Source organism: Rhinatrema bivittatum, chromosome 1, assembly GCF_901001135.1.
Source record: "Rhinatrema bivittatum chromosome 1, aRhiBiv1.1, whole genome shotgun sequence".
Taxonomy (NCBI): Eukaryota; Metazoa; Chordata; class Amphibia; order Gymnophiona; family Rhinatrematidae; genus Rhinatrema; species Rhinatrema bivittatum.
Genome location: NC_042615.1, coordinates 320,384,691 through 320,399,581, shown reverse-complemented (window position 1 = coordinate 320,399,581; position 14,891 = coordinate 320,384,691).

Sequence of the window (14,891 nt, the reverse complement as noted above, 5' to 3'; positions counted from 1 at the left end):
TTTCTAGAGCAGCGATGGCGAATTCCAGTCTTCGAGTGCCACAAACAGACCAGGTTTTCAGGATATCCAAAATGAATATACAAGAGATAGATTTGCATACAATGGAGACAGCACATGCAAATCTTTCTCATGCATATTCATTGTAGATATCCTGAAAACAGGGGCAGTTCTATAATGAGGCAGGGTGAGGTGGCCACTTCAGGTGGCAGAATTTTGAGGCAGCAAAAAATGCCTCAGAACACCACTGTGGTGTCCACCTCACCCTACCTGCCCCTGCTGTGGCTGCCGGTGGCAGAAAAGATGAGAGTCACTGCTGCAGGCCGCCACCACCAGAGGCCAGGCCGGTGGCATGGAGAAGGGAGGAAGGCCGCCACCACCGGAGACCAGGCCAGCAGTATGGAGTAGTGCGAGGGACGCTGCCACAAGAGGTGTGGAGGAAGGAGGAGGGACGACGACGACGACGACACCATAGGCCAGGCCAGCGGCAACTGAAGGGATGAGGAACAGGGGTACCATCTCATCCCTCGCCTCAGGTGGCAGATTGCCTTGAGCCGCCCCTGCCTGAAAACCTGGCCTGTTTGTAGCACTCAAGGACTGGAATTCACCATCACTGTTTTCTGTATCTACCCTACATACTCTATGTAGTGTAACTTATAATTGGATGGGAAGCAACTGAGGAAACTGAAAGTGCTGACCTTGATTCGGGTGATTTCACTCAAACTCTGAAGGGTTGCTTTGTATGGGTCCTTTTCTATTATAAGGGCTGCAGGTGGGTGAGGGGATGAGATAATGGTAATATCTAGGAGTCCCTGTTAGTTCATGTCTGGGAACTTTTATGAGAAAACCTTCAAATACTCATTTTGCCTATATATCTTGTATAAAACAGGAGTTCAGGGGATCCTCTGTTCCGACAGACTGACCTCTATTGGCATGTGGAGCTTCCAGAGATGCTACTGTTGACAAGCCGATGAAGAGATTTGCAGCTGAAAGCTGAGATCCTTGTGGTGGTTAGCTGGCCTCTACTTGGGAGGAGAGTCAGAGTAAGCAGAGAGGACTGGGCCTGTACTTACATCAGCTTCCTGTTGAACTCTAGGTTGGCCTTCATCACCATAGGATAAGACTGAAATTATGCCCTATTACTTTCATTAACATAACCAGTTTTGGGAGATAGAAGTGAATGATTACAACTTGATGCAGACAGCTTCTGTCGATAAGAGTTCCTACCTGAATATTCTATGACACCTCTTCTCTGCTGGAAAGTTTCCTGTTGGTAAAAGGGACACTGTTAGCTCCTTGTTTCCCTATTGTGTGATGTTTGTATTGGTAAAGTAAACAAGATGTATCCTTTTATAGGCTAAGCCATTTTTTGTGACTTGGCCACACTCACATCTTTGGCACTTTGTGGAGGCAAGACCTAAGTGATGACTTAAAGCTGTGTAGTATTCTGCCCATTAAAGCAAGGACATTCAGGGGAGCTACATCTAGAATGCTGACCCAAATAAACTGGAGCTAAACTGAGGAAGCTATAAGGATAGATGAGTGGAGGATAGGAAAGGGCTGCATGCTTAGCTATATGCAATCAAGTGTGTGAGAGTGAGTGCATTAGACTGTCCTGAAAGAGGCTAGACTCAAGGATGACATAGAACATAGCATGCGTAAGGAGACACACACAAAAGGTTACTTATTTAAAACAGTTATAAAAATATAAAAGCTTTAAAAACTTGTTACAAATTTGTATAACAGTATACCAAGAAACTACCACATCACAATGGATGAGAAATGGAAGACCTTCATATGACCAAACACTAGCGAAATGAGGGGAGCATTGCAACAGTACTTAAAGTCGCTCCAAAGCTGTGAATACTTGGTCTAATATGTTTAAATCATTGGTCTTCAAAATGCAATTTTTAGGTTAAAATTTTAAATCCACATAAAATGGGTGCAATACTTCAGCTTAATCAATAACCACAAAGATACTTATCTTTGAGTGAATTCTTTAGGATTCTGTGGAATGTTATTTAAAAAAAACAAAAAACAGTCCAGCATTCTCAGCCTTTTTTTTTTTTTTAAATAAAAACCTCTAATTAATATTAAATATAGAGGCAGATGTTGGTTAATATCAATGCAATTTTTCTAAAAGTTTAAAACTCTTCTCTTTATCAGAAGAAGAATCAATCTTTCTCTGTAGCTTCTGTACATTCTGGTGCAGGCACCTGACCTCAAAGGTCAAATACCAAATTTGTCACAAAACGCAGACTTTACCTCAAAAGGTTTTATTAAGTATGTTTGTACTTCACCTTTAAATACAAAATCTGTTGATGGGCTATCTGCAGCTAGCAAGGATTTTGTTGTCAAACAAAATCTGCATTGCCCCTGTCCCCCAAACATGTTCCTATCTGTCCTTCACTTAAAAGTCATGCCCAGGTTTGTTACAATAGGGGAAAATCTATTTCCATGAGAAAAGAGAAGAGCGGAAAGGGGGTGGAGACAAGACTATATTCCCCAGCATTCCTCATTCCTGTCATACCCTGGATGTCATCAGCCTGACTTATCCAGCACGTTACAAGAGGGATCTATTTCCAGGAGAAAAGAGCAGAGTGGAGAAGGTTTGCAGACAAAACTAATCTGTGTCTCTGTTTGTGTTCAATGCCTGTTCTGTGTGATTGTTTATTTTAGTGTGCTTGTACTAAGGGATTTCAAGCAAAAAAAAAAAAAAGAAAAAGTGTTTCTGGCTTATATACAAAGGCCTAGCATGGTCCAGAGGGCCTCTCCCTTGATAATCTCTTCTGTGTACTAAGATCCTCTTCCTGGCAAGATTACCCTAACCATGACGCTTTTAACCCTACACACTGGCATTTTGCATTGTTATGCTCAGGCTTGTGGAACCTTGGGCCGACGAGGAGATGTTACACCTTGCGGAGGATCCGTAGGTTCTCTCATCGGGTGGCGAGGCAGGACAGAGGAGGAGAGCAGCTGACCCTTGGCACTGAAGAGAGAAGCTACTGTGGAGATGGATAAAGAGATGAGCAGATGAGCGGTCTTCACCACTGGTGGTCTGCGGTCCCCCCGGGAGGAGCCCGTAGGGACCCTACCGCTGGGACTTAGGTGGACCTAGAGAAGTCAGGGTATCGGTGCAAAGGCCAACTGGAGCTTCACCCTGGAAGCCCGCGGTCCCCCCAGGAGGAGCCCGTAGGGACCCGGGCCGCTGGGACTTAGGTGGGCCCTTGGAGATGGTAGTCCAGAAGAAGTCCGAAGCCGAGTGCCAGAGGGTCATCGCTTGCCAGTCCGAAGTCACACGCCAGGAAATCACCGCTTGCCAATCCGAAGTCAATACCAGGAATCACCATCAGCCAATCCGAAGTCAGGAACCAGGAACACCAAGACGTAACAGGGAATCAAGACGCTGGAACTCACCGAAGCAAGCAGACTCAAACAACACTCACAGGAGACGTTGCCTAGTCAAGGAATGAGCAGAGGAAGCCTCCTTAAATACTTCCTCTGCTCTGGATCATTGGAAGCAGGTGAGCATCGTTAAAGGGATCAGGTCCCTTTAAATTCAGTGAGGGGGCGCAGCCTCGCGCCTAAGATGGCGGCGGCCATTTTGGATTCCATGGCGGCGGCCATCTTGAATCCCATCCACGGGGGAGAAGCTGTGATTGCCGCACCGGGGAGGCTAGGACGGCTCTCCAGAGTGTGGGCACCCCGAGGGCCCGTGCCAACACGCGGGAGCAGCAGCACCGGGCCAGGGCTCCTCTCTGGACGTTTGCCGCGGCAGGTAGGGGGGAACACAACATGCATCTGGAAAAACTTAGCCTGCATGTGATTTCCAGAGCCATCCACTCCATTATTGTGGGGCTACCCTGACTCCACCAGTATCAGCCACATTTTGACTGGGTCACACTACAACTCACTCAGTGGAGCCCAGAGTGTATGACTTCCTGTCTGGAGCATGTGGATCCTCCTTGCCCCAAGACCATGGCCACAACCCTTCTGGGGCTTTCCTTGGCAGAATTCGAAGATATTTTCTCGAAAAAAAGGCTGAGATCTTGCCACCTCATCACACTTATGACTGCGGGATTTCAGCTCCTTCCAGACACCAAGCCCCCGCATGGAAGGGTTTACCCTTTGTCACCTCCCGAGACTCAAGCCATGTCCAATTACATCTGGGAAAACTTGGAATGTGGATTCATCTATCCTTCTTTTTCCCTGGCTGAGGTTGGGTTTTTCTTCATCGCGAAGAAAGACGGCTCCCTTAGGCCATGCATAGACTACTGTGGCCTGAACATCTTTACGAAGCAGGACTCTTCGAACGCATTCAAGGAGCAAAGATTTTCACAAAGCTGGATCTTAGAGGTGTTTACAACCTTATTTCTATCAAGGCTGCTGATGAGTGACAAACTGCATTGTGATGGACACTACGAGTATATAGTTATGCCCTTTGCAATGCCCCAGCAATTTTCCAGAAGATGGTCGAGATCTTTCACAACTTATTCTACACCTATGTGATCAGGTATTTAGATGACATCTTGATATTTTTCCAAACACTGAGTGCCCACCGCCAAAATGTCCACATCATCCTACAACATCTGAGAAGGAATAATCTATATGCTAAGTTGGAAAAATGTCTCTTTGAACAAGAGGAACTTTCCTTCCTAGGGTATATCTTCTCTCGTGACGGATTCCACATAGACTCTGCCAAAGTTAAAGCCATCAGGAATTGGCCCTATCTCATGGGGCTTTTAGCCCTACAAAGATTCTTAGGATTTGCTAATTATTATGGTCAATTTATCCCAAACTACTCCTCTGTAGCAGCCCTCCTTACTACACTTACCCACAAGAGTGCTAACACCAAAGACTGGCCACCTAAGGCTTTAGAGGCATTCCAAGAGTTGAAAAATACCTTTATGGACGGACCCTGTCTGCATCATCCAGACCCAATGCGGCCCTTCATCCTAGATGTGGATGTCTCTACTTTAGGCATAAGGGTGGTCTTGAGCTAAAAATGATTACAAGGAGTACTTCGTCTTATTCCTTCCTCTTGAAGAAGTTCTCACCTGCAAAATGTAACTATGGCATTGGGGATTGAGAACTTTTAGCTGTCAAACTAGCTCTCGGGAAATAGCGTCACCTACTCGAAGGAGCCCAATACCGTGTTACAATATACATGGATCACAAAAACCTCAAACACCTCATCAAGTTCAGCAGCTAAATGCAAAACAGGATCGTTGAACTTTGTTCTTCACTCACTTTGACTTCGAATTGCAATATCGCCCAGCACTCAAGAACCAAAGGGCAGATGCCCTCTCTCGCTCTTTCCAAATCTAGGATGTCTCAGAACCTCCCTGACGGCAGCTGGCTAAACCCTGTATACCTGAGACCTGATATTTTCCCTTTTTGCAGGTTTGTTCCTGTTTTTTCTTTTGCATTTCCTTGTGGTCCCTGGCTAGAGGGGAGGAGCCGGAGGGTGACGGCTTAGGCGTTGTGTCATTGCGGCACGACGCCTAAGCCGGGCGCACCCAAGGGAGGCGCGTGGCTTTGCCCGGCTTAGCCCGGAATAGCTTGGAATAGCTTGAAAGAAAGAGGAACTTTGTGTGAAACCAGCTGCCAGGAGACCATTGGCGACCAGCAACAATTGATTTGTTGCACTGTTAACTGCGGATACAACCCCGCCGTGAGTACTGTATTGTAAAAAATTTAAACTGGTTTTGTTTTGTCACTAACTCTTTGGGATGCCCCATACTAAGAGGAAAGCTAAAGTGAAAGTTTCCTCTTCAACACCTAAAGTGGAATTTTATCAAACACGGCTAGAGGAGTGTTTTGCAGTAACATCATCCATAGCACCAGTTGAGGTCGCGGGGGGAGTCAGCCAGGAGCAGGAGCTGAGCCCCCAGACAAACGGAATATCACTTAGTCCTGGTGCTCCAGTTACACCTGAGCCTCCATCCAGTATGGGTGAAAGTGTGACTCCTGATGAGGAGTCCCTGATAAGAACTGTGTATACACCATTAGGTGACCAAAGGGGAGCTGAAAATCTACCTTGCTCCCCGGTGATCCCTAGTTTACAGGGCTCTAGGAACCAGAAATGGATGTCCCCTATACTTAAGAATGATGCAAAAAAGGCTTCAATGGAGATAGGAAAGGTGGAGATCCAAATGAGAACAAAAAGTGAAAGTTCAAATATAAAATCTCAAAAATTTACATTAGAAGAAATAGGTATAATGATAGTTTCTATGCAAACATCTATAAATAAATTAACATCTGAGGTCCATAATGTTCTGAATAAGTAAATTAGAAGAACTGGATAGGACAACAATTGTATTAGAAGGGAAAACTATTGAGTTAGAGAAAGTACAGGTTAACTTATTGAAATCAGAAAAAAATGCAAGCAGATAAATTGGAGATGCTGGAAAATCAAGCTAGGAATCTTAATTTTAAGAATATTGAATTTCCCTAAGACCAAACTTGCATCTCCATTGGATCTATTCAAAAGTTATCTAATATATATATATATACTGAAATTTTCAGAGAACGCATTACCTGTTATCTCAAAAACTTATTATGTTCCTCAATCACAACAAATAGATACACAGGGTCAAGGTAGAATGCCTGAAGCTGATATAAATCTTACTCAATTTCTGGAGAGTTCATTTGAAATGAATGTAGAAAATAGAGCTACTTGAATAGTGCAATTTGGCTTCCAGTCAGAAAGGGATTCAGTATTGAGAATGTTCTTCAGATATAAGAATATAAATTTCTATGGACAATATATCAGGATATTTCCTGATATTGCCCGCTCAACACAATTGAGAAGAAAGAAATTCATATCTATGAGACAAGAAGTCATTGGTAGAGGGGCAAAATTTCTTTCAAGGTTCCCCTGTCGTTGTTTGATTATACATCAGGAAGCAAAATATTTGTTCAATTCACCGGAACAACTTAGATCTTATTTGGACTCCCATTCCTAGCACCTCCATTGACTGGAAAAATTTATTTGGATGGTTGTAACAGTGATTTTTGAAGATTTAATTTCCTTCTTTGTTAACTGCTTCATTTAGATTGCTGTTAAACTTTAATTGTGTAAAGCTTACTCTATGCTTATGGCCAGGGACACAAGAACACTTAGACTCAGTAAAAAGTATAATGTATTTTTATTAGTCAATATAAGTGTTCTCGGGAGATGCTGGGTACTGGGTGCCCTTAGTCTTACAAATTGACCAGCATCTCTCTGGATACAGGAAGTGACCCTTGTTTTATAGATAACATTCAAATACACGAAAAGGATAGAAGGTTCTAGAGATTTGCATGACTGCCCAAAGGATCATTTACATAAGTTGTAATGTCAACTGCATGATAAAATCATCGCTAACTACCCTGATTGGCTTCCCAGGATGTGTAGCCCATTTCCCATGGCTTTCTTTGTTCTGTTAAACTCTTCACTGGTCAAGGTAATCAACACGTCTGTAGCTGTGTGGATTACAAACTCCTGAGAATAGTGCCTGAAGCTCCCCTGTGGTTTCTTCTTTGTGACTCTATGAATAGACATCACCTGTCTGGTGCCAGCTTGCCTGCCTCTACAGATATCCAGGGACATTCTGTAAGTCATGCTCAGAAAGTCACCTAGAGTCCATTCAGCCCAGATAGGCCAAAAACACGCAGAGGCTTCTGGGGATTTCCTTCTCCAGTTTGATTTTCTGTTCAGGCATACTTCTCAATTGGTACATTTTCCTATGATATATCTGGTTAATTGAAAATAACAGAATAATAATATATATGAATAAGCTGTATTTGAAGAGATTTCTTATTCTGTAAGAGTTGACATTTATTAAGATGTTAAATGCTATAAAAATAAAAAAAAAATTTTAAAAAAAAGAACCTCCCTGACACATTATTGAACCTACTAAGATATTCGTGGCCACCACGGTAACTGTCCCTCCAGGGAAATGGTACTATCTGCCAGACCAAATGAGAAAGTATTGAAATGAGCCCATGACTCCCATTTCACAGGTTATCTTGGAAGGGCACAAACCCTTTAATTGCTTCAGCGACACTACTGGTGGCCACAAATGAAGCAAGACATCAAGGCCTACGTTGACTTATGCCCTACCTGTCACAGAAGAAAACGCTATATGGCTGAACCTGGGGGCTGTTACAGCTGTTGTCAGCCCCCAGGGAACCCTGGATCCACCTGTCCATGAATTTTATTGTGGACCTCTCTATCTCAGATGGTGCCACGGTGATCTGGGTGGTCATTGATCAATTCTCTATGATAGCATTCTTCATCCCACTGCCAGGCCTCCCTTCAGCACCAGAACTGGAGTGCCTTTTCACCCTCCATGTTTTACAGTTGCATGGGTTGCCCAAGCACATATTGTTGGATAGAGGGGTGCAATTCACTGCACGATATTAGTGCTTTCTCTTCAAGAAGTGTGGCATCACACTAGAATACACCACTATTATCACCTGCAAGGAAATGGACAAGCAGAACACACCAATCATACTCTCAAGACCTTCCTCTGCTCCTACTTCAATAAGTGCCAGGACAGCTGGTCCACTCTTTTACCTTGGGCTGAGTTCTCTCATAACACCCATATCAACGCAGATCTTCCCCTTTCTATGGGAAACAACCTCTGTACCCTCTAAGATTGGACAATCTAAAGAAACTGAGGTTGAGTTACCCCAAAAAAGAGAGTGACCACGGACGTAATCAATCTTGTATTATTCATCACATTGAGCACACCATGTCATTAAATTCACTATCACCATCTAAAATGTCTTTGTATAAGAGTGTTCCTCTACTCTGTAGCCTGATGTTAACTCTGGCAATGTATTTATTTATTTATTTATTTATTTATTTATTTAATTAAAGTCTCTTCTATACCGATGTCCGTTCGCACATCGCATCGGCTCACAATAAACAAGAACTTTTAGGCAGAGCCCTTACATAATTCCTCCTTACTCAGCTCCTCTTCCTCTTCATTCTAATTATCTTGCAGTCCTTCTGGAGGAGGCAGGGCTCTGGGTTTTAGCCAGGTTATGTAGCATATAGCAGGCTAGAAAAATTTCACAGACTTTAGATGGGTTGCAGAGAAGGCATCCCCCAGGGGTCTTACAATGACTGAAGAAGAGGTGTGTTTATGTGTTGGGGAGAGCATATGAGAGTAAAATTGTATGTGTGTAATGTGTGTGTCTATAGGAGAGCATGTGAGAGTGAGAGCTTGTGTGTATGTGTAAAAGAATGTAAGAGTAAAAGCTTTGTGTGTGAGAAAGCATGCAAGAGTGAGGGCTTGTGTGTGAGAGAACAAGTGAGAGTGAGATCTTTGTGTGTGTGTGTGTGTGTGTGTGTATGTGTGGGAGAGTATGAGTGAGAGCTTGTGTGTGTGGGAGAGCATGTGAAAGTGACAGCTTGTGTGTCTGTGGGAAAGCATGTGTGAATGTGTGTGAAAGACAATGTGAGAGCTTGTATGTGGGTGTGGGAGAGCATGTGAGAGTGAGCTTGTGTGCATGTGCGTATGTTACAGAAGGGGAGCACTAGGAGAGCGATCCCATCTTGAGGGGATTGTGTGCCCCTGGGCCTCGGCATGACCCCAGAGAACTCCAAGGCAGCACCGAGGGTAGGCGAGGCATGTCCCAGCATGGGTGGAGATGGACGGTCTGACCCTCTGCCGGACCTGCATGCTTCTGGAGCCAACACAATGGTGTTGGTTATTGAACAGTCCTCCGACCGTTCCCAGCCCTTTCGGACCTGCCACCAGGAATGACAAGAAGCAGCAGGCCGGACTACGGACGAGGGCAGACAAAGGCTCTGGAATATAGAGACTCTAGACGTAGATGAGGAACTTGGAGGTACAGACGAAGACTCACTTGAGTGCACAGATGAAGACTCGTGCTGTTGCGATTCCTGGCCGAGGTAGCCCTTGGCCAGGACCCCCTACCTCCTTCGAAGCTCTGGAGCGGGGCCTTCTTCCGGTGCGACGGGCGGCACATGGACCGCGGCATGCTTTCCCCGGCATCTTTACTACTGCGTCGGGGAGAGCGCGGCAGGTCCCGCCTCTTAAAGGGGCCGCGGCGTGCGGTACAGGCCGGCCCCGGAAGATGACGTCAGGATCCAGGGAGATTTAAACCTCTCCCTGGGACCTAGCAGACGCCTTTGCAACAAGGTTCCTGTGTGCTGTTCTGGTGCTTCTCTGCTTTGCCTGCCTTGACTCTGCCTGGACCCGGACTCTGCTTTGCCTGCCGCCTGCCTTGACCCTGCCTGGACCCGGACTCTGATTGCCTGCTGCCTGCCTTGACCCTGCCTGGACCCGAACTCTGATTGCCTGCCGCCTGCCTTGACTCTGCCTGGACCCGGACTCTGCTTGCCTGCCGCCTGCCTTGACTCTGTCTGGACCCGGACTCTGCTTGCTGGCCGCCTGCCTTGATCCTGCTTGGACTCAGTTCCTGCTTGCTACCACTTGTCTGGACACAACCCTAGACATTTCTGCTCCACCTTCCGGAGAGGAGTTCGTCAGGACTATTCCTTGTTGAGTACTCTCCGGACTAAGGGTCCACAGTAGAACTAGAGAACACATGCAAGGACTTTGGACGAAGGTTCAGAAGCAAGGTACTGCAGGCAAAGGTATTCAGAAGCAGGATCAAATACTGGGTTGAGACTGCAACGCAGCACGCCCTACACAGCCACTACCCATGGGCTCGTCGCGGACCATGCTTAAATGCGAAGCAGGCTTTAGACGAGGTGTGGAATAGCTGAAGCTGGAACATGGCAAAGATTCGGTAGAAGTCTGTACCAAGGCACGCCCTACACAGCCCATCCTAGGCTGGTCGCGGACCACGCTGGAATGGCACAGGTTCGATCAGAGTCTTAGGCATGGACAGACGCAATGCAAGAAACTCCGAAGACCGGGACGGAAGCAAGCAAGGATTCAAAGACAACTCAGGACTGAAGCAGAAGTCTTCCGGAGGCTTATACTTGCGCAGGTGAAGATGGCCTTGTACCATGAGTGCCCTATACAGCCACTACCCATGGGCTGGTCACAGACCACGACACAGTACGCCAGGAAAGGAGGCGACGAGGAACCTGGGGTATAGGACATCAGGAACAGGTGAAGAACATCAGGACGGGATCACAGACATCAGGAACAGGCAACGGACATCAATATAAGACATGGAGCTCCAACAAAGAAGGAAGGCCTGACGGAGCACTGGAAGGCGAGACATCCAGGAGCATGTAACTCCAATGCAAGGCAAAGCAGAACTGAAAGAAAAGTCCTTTTATAGTGCAGGAAGCAGGCAACTCTCTGGGAGGAGTTTAGATGGGCCACACCCGGCTGGCCCTATAACTAGAGAGAAGAGCTGCGGGCCGGCCCCTTAGGAAGAAGAAGCGAGGCCAAAACCAGAGAGTCCAGGAGGAAGCAGAGCAGGCCTCAGACAGGCCCAGATGGCAACGAAGGCCTCCCAGGCCATGGAGCAAGTCCAGGCAAGGCCCCGGCTTCGGTGCAGCCTCCAGAGAAAAGATGAGAGGCCTCCTGTGGCACAGCTACAGGAGGAATCGTAACAGCATATGAGGGAGACTGTGAGAGAAAAGTGTGAGTGAGTGTGTGTGTGAGGGAGGGAGGAAAGGAAGATAGAAGATAGAAGAAAAAGAAAGAGAAGAGAGACCCTAAAAAAGGAATTAGGAAAAGACTAACAAGGGGACAGTGGAAAAAAGACCAGGACCAACCAATTAGAAAACTAAAAAGATCAGACAAAGGGGAAAAAACTATTTTGAGTTTTTAGGAATATGCCATATTTGGGAATGTGCATTTCTTATATTTTTGTATTTTGCTCTTTCTTTAGAGTTCCACTATTCAGGGTCTGGTTTCTCGGACTTTCAAGATCTGTTTTGTCTGCATATTTCTGTTTCTAATTTCTAGTCCCTTATTTCTGTATTAGGTTGGTGTAGTCTGTGTTTTGCCTGTGTGAGACTGAGGTGTAGTTTCTCTGTAGGGATTTGTAGCAGTCCAAATTGTTCTGTTTGCCCAATAGATGGTGTATTCGTGTTCTAGGTCCTGGTGTAATATTTGCATTAGACTCAAACAGCAGCAACCTTAAGAGTTAATGCCTTGATTGTATGATTATAGCCTTTTCTGCAGGGGTTTGTGTTACTTCACAAAGGGGCGGATTTTAAAAGCCCTGCGTGCGCCGGCGCGCCTATTTTGCATAGGCCGCCGGCGCGCGTAAAGCCCCGGGACACACGTAAGTCCCGGGGCTTTCGAAACGCGGAGGGAGGGGGCGTGTCCGGGGGCGTTCCCAAAACGACGCAGCGTTTTGGGGGCGGGCCCGGGGGCGTGGCACCGGCCCGGGGGCGTGGTCGAGGCCTCCGGACCACGCCCCCGGGACCGGAGGACGGAGCGGGGCTGCCGGCGACGCGCGCAAAGGTAAGGGGGGGTTTAGATAGGGCCGGGGAGGTGGGTTAGGTAGGGGAAGGGAGGGGAAGGAGGGGGGAGGGCGAAGAAAAGTTCCCTCCGAGGCCGCTCTGAAATCGGAGCAGCCTCGGAGGGAACAGGCAGGCCGCGCTGGGCTCGGCGCGCGCAGGTTGCACAAATGTGCACCCCCTTGCGCGCGCCAACCCCGGATTTTATAAGATACGCGGGGCTACGCGCGTATCTTATAAAATCTGGTGTACTTTTGTTCGCGCCAGTGGCGCGAACAAAAGTACCGGCACGCGTATTGTTTTAAAATCCGCCCCAAAATGTTTAGCAGTGGTGGGATTTTGATTTGCTGAGGTAACACCAAAATTTGAATTTTTTTTTTTTTTTGCATGTTAGGTTGTAATATGAACGGTCCTAGTTCTGCTCTGCACCTGTTCTTATAATTATTATGATTATTGCTATTTTATTGGAGTTTTGATGATATCTGCCTTCCTAGAAAGAACATAGTACCCTGTTAATGAGTCCATCAAACATCAAACTAGGTGAGAGAATATTGTAGAAATCTCATCTTTGTGAGATTTTCCTCACTCCAAACGATGTCAAATCTTCAGTGAGGTGTATTGTACTGTTTGCACGTCTCACTCTGCGTGTCAGACTGGCCCCAAAACCCTAAACCACCACCAAAACCCCTCCTATAGTGATATAAATAGTTGACCACAATGAAGGCCTTATAAAGAGTCTGTCTCTCTCTAATTACCATAAACATGCTCCTTTTCTTACCGCAGGCATTATCCTTGCAAAATAATAGCATTTGTTGAATCTAGGGGTAAGTTAGCTGGATAGGTAGCACCTCCCAGTTATGCCCACTGCCCATCTACCTACTGACTATAGGGCCAGCTATTTAGCCTGTCTTTTCTGGCCAAGTATCGTATGAATATGCACCTCCTGTGAGCAATGCAGATTTTAAAAGGTGCAATTTATGGGGCAGATTTTAAAAACTTGCGCGAGCGCGTACTTTTGTTCGCGCAGCAGGCGCGAACAAAAGTATGCTGGATTTTATAAGATACGCGCGTAGCGCGCGTATCTTATAAAATCCGGGGTCGGCGCGCGCAAGGGGGTGCACATTTGTGCAACCTGCGCGCCCCGAGCCCAGCGCGCGCTGCCTGTTCCCTCCGAGGCCGCTCTGATTGCGGAGCGGCCTCGGAGGGAACTTTCTTTCGCCCTCCCCCCACCTTCCCCTCCTTTCCCCTACCTAACCCACCCCCCCGGCCCTATCTAAACCCCCCCTTACCTTTGCGCGCGTCAGCCGGCTGCCCCGCTCCGAGGTCCGGTCCCGGGGGCTGTTCCGGAGGCCGCGGCCACGCCCCCGGAACGCCCCCGGGCCGAAACCACGCCCATGTCGCCGCCCCCGAAACGCAGCGCCCCGCCCCTGAAACGCCACGTCGTCCCGACACGCCCCCCGACACACCCCCGACAGGAAGCCCCGGGACTTACGCGCGTCCCGGGGCTTTACACGCGCCGGCGGCCTATGCAAAATAGGTGCGCCGGCGCGCGAGAGCCCTGTGCGTGTAAATCCGGAAGGATTTACGCGCGCGGGCCTTTGAAAATCCGCCCCTATGTGCGTATATATGTGTGCATGAGAAAAACCAAAGGAGCGGAAAAGGAACGGGCCATGGGCATTCCAGGGTGGAATGTGCATAACTAAATATTTTAAAATCAGAGGTTGCAGCATGTGGCAGCTTGTTTGCCACACAACTTTACTGCTGCTCCTGATAAGGAACAAGTTTGCAGAACTCGTGATTTTGGGCTTACACAACAGGGTGAGGGGGTCCTGGTCAACTGGGGGGCATGAGGGATGAAGAACCAGAGGGTCTGGATGACCTCGATTGACTGGGCAAAGTGATGGACTAAATGCCTATGTGATGCAGAAGATCGGATATTAGCCTAACCACATCCATTTTTTTTTATCACAGGCATATTTCTGCTATATTTATAGCATTTTGATTAATCTAGGACTTAGGATGCAAGATATCGATGCTGGTAATATATGCCTTTTCTTTTTTGCTTTTTATACATCTTCTGAGTTTTGTATCTAAGGTAGAAGTGGTTTGTTATTTGATATTCCTTCTAGCATAACGGTAGCAAATAAATATTTTTGGTAATAGCTGGTGTTAGTGTGCATGTTTCAATTATTATGCCCTCCTCTCCAGCCTCAGGGGCATAGTTTTACATTCTATGCAGAGTTGCAGATTTCTTGCCATTTAAGTAGGAAAAGAAAATCCTCACTAATTAATTTTTTTCTAACAATCAAGCTTACTTTGATTCTTGGCAGCCCCTCACAATTCATAAAGCTTCTTTTCCTTACAGAGGCGCAGAATGCTCGTACAGGATATTGTAAGGGTAAATTGGTAGTGACTGAGCATGTGCTTCCACACTTCCTACAAAACCTTTTGCTTTGCAAAGGAAGCCTGGCATCTAGTGGAC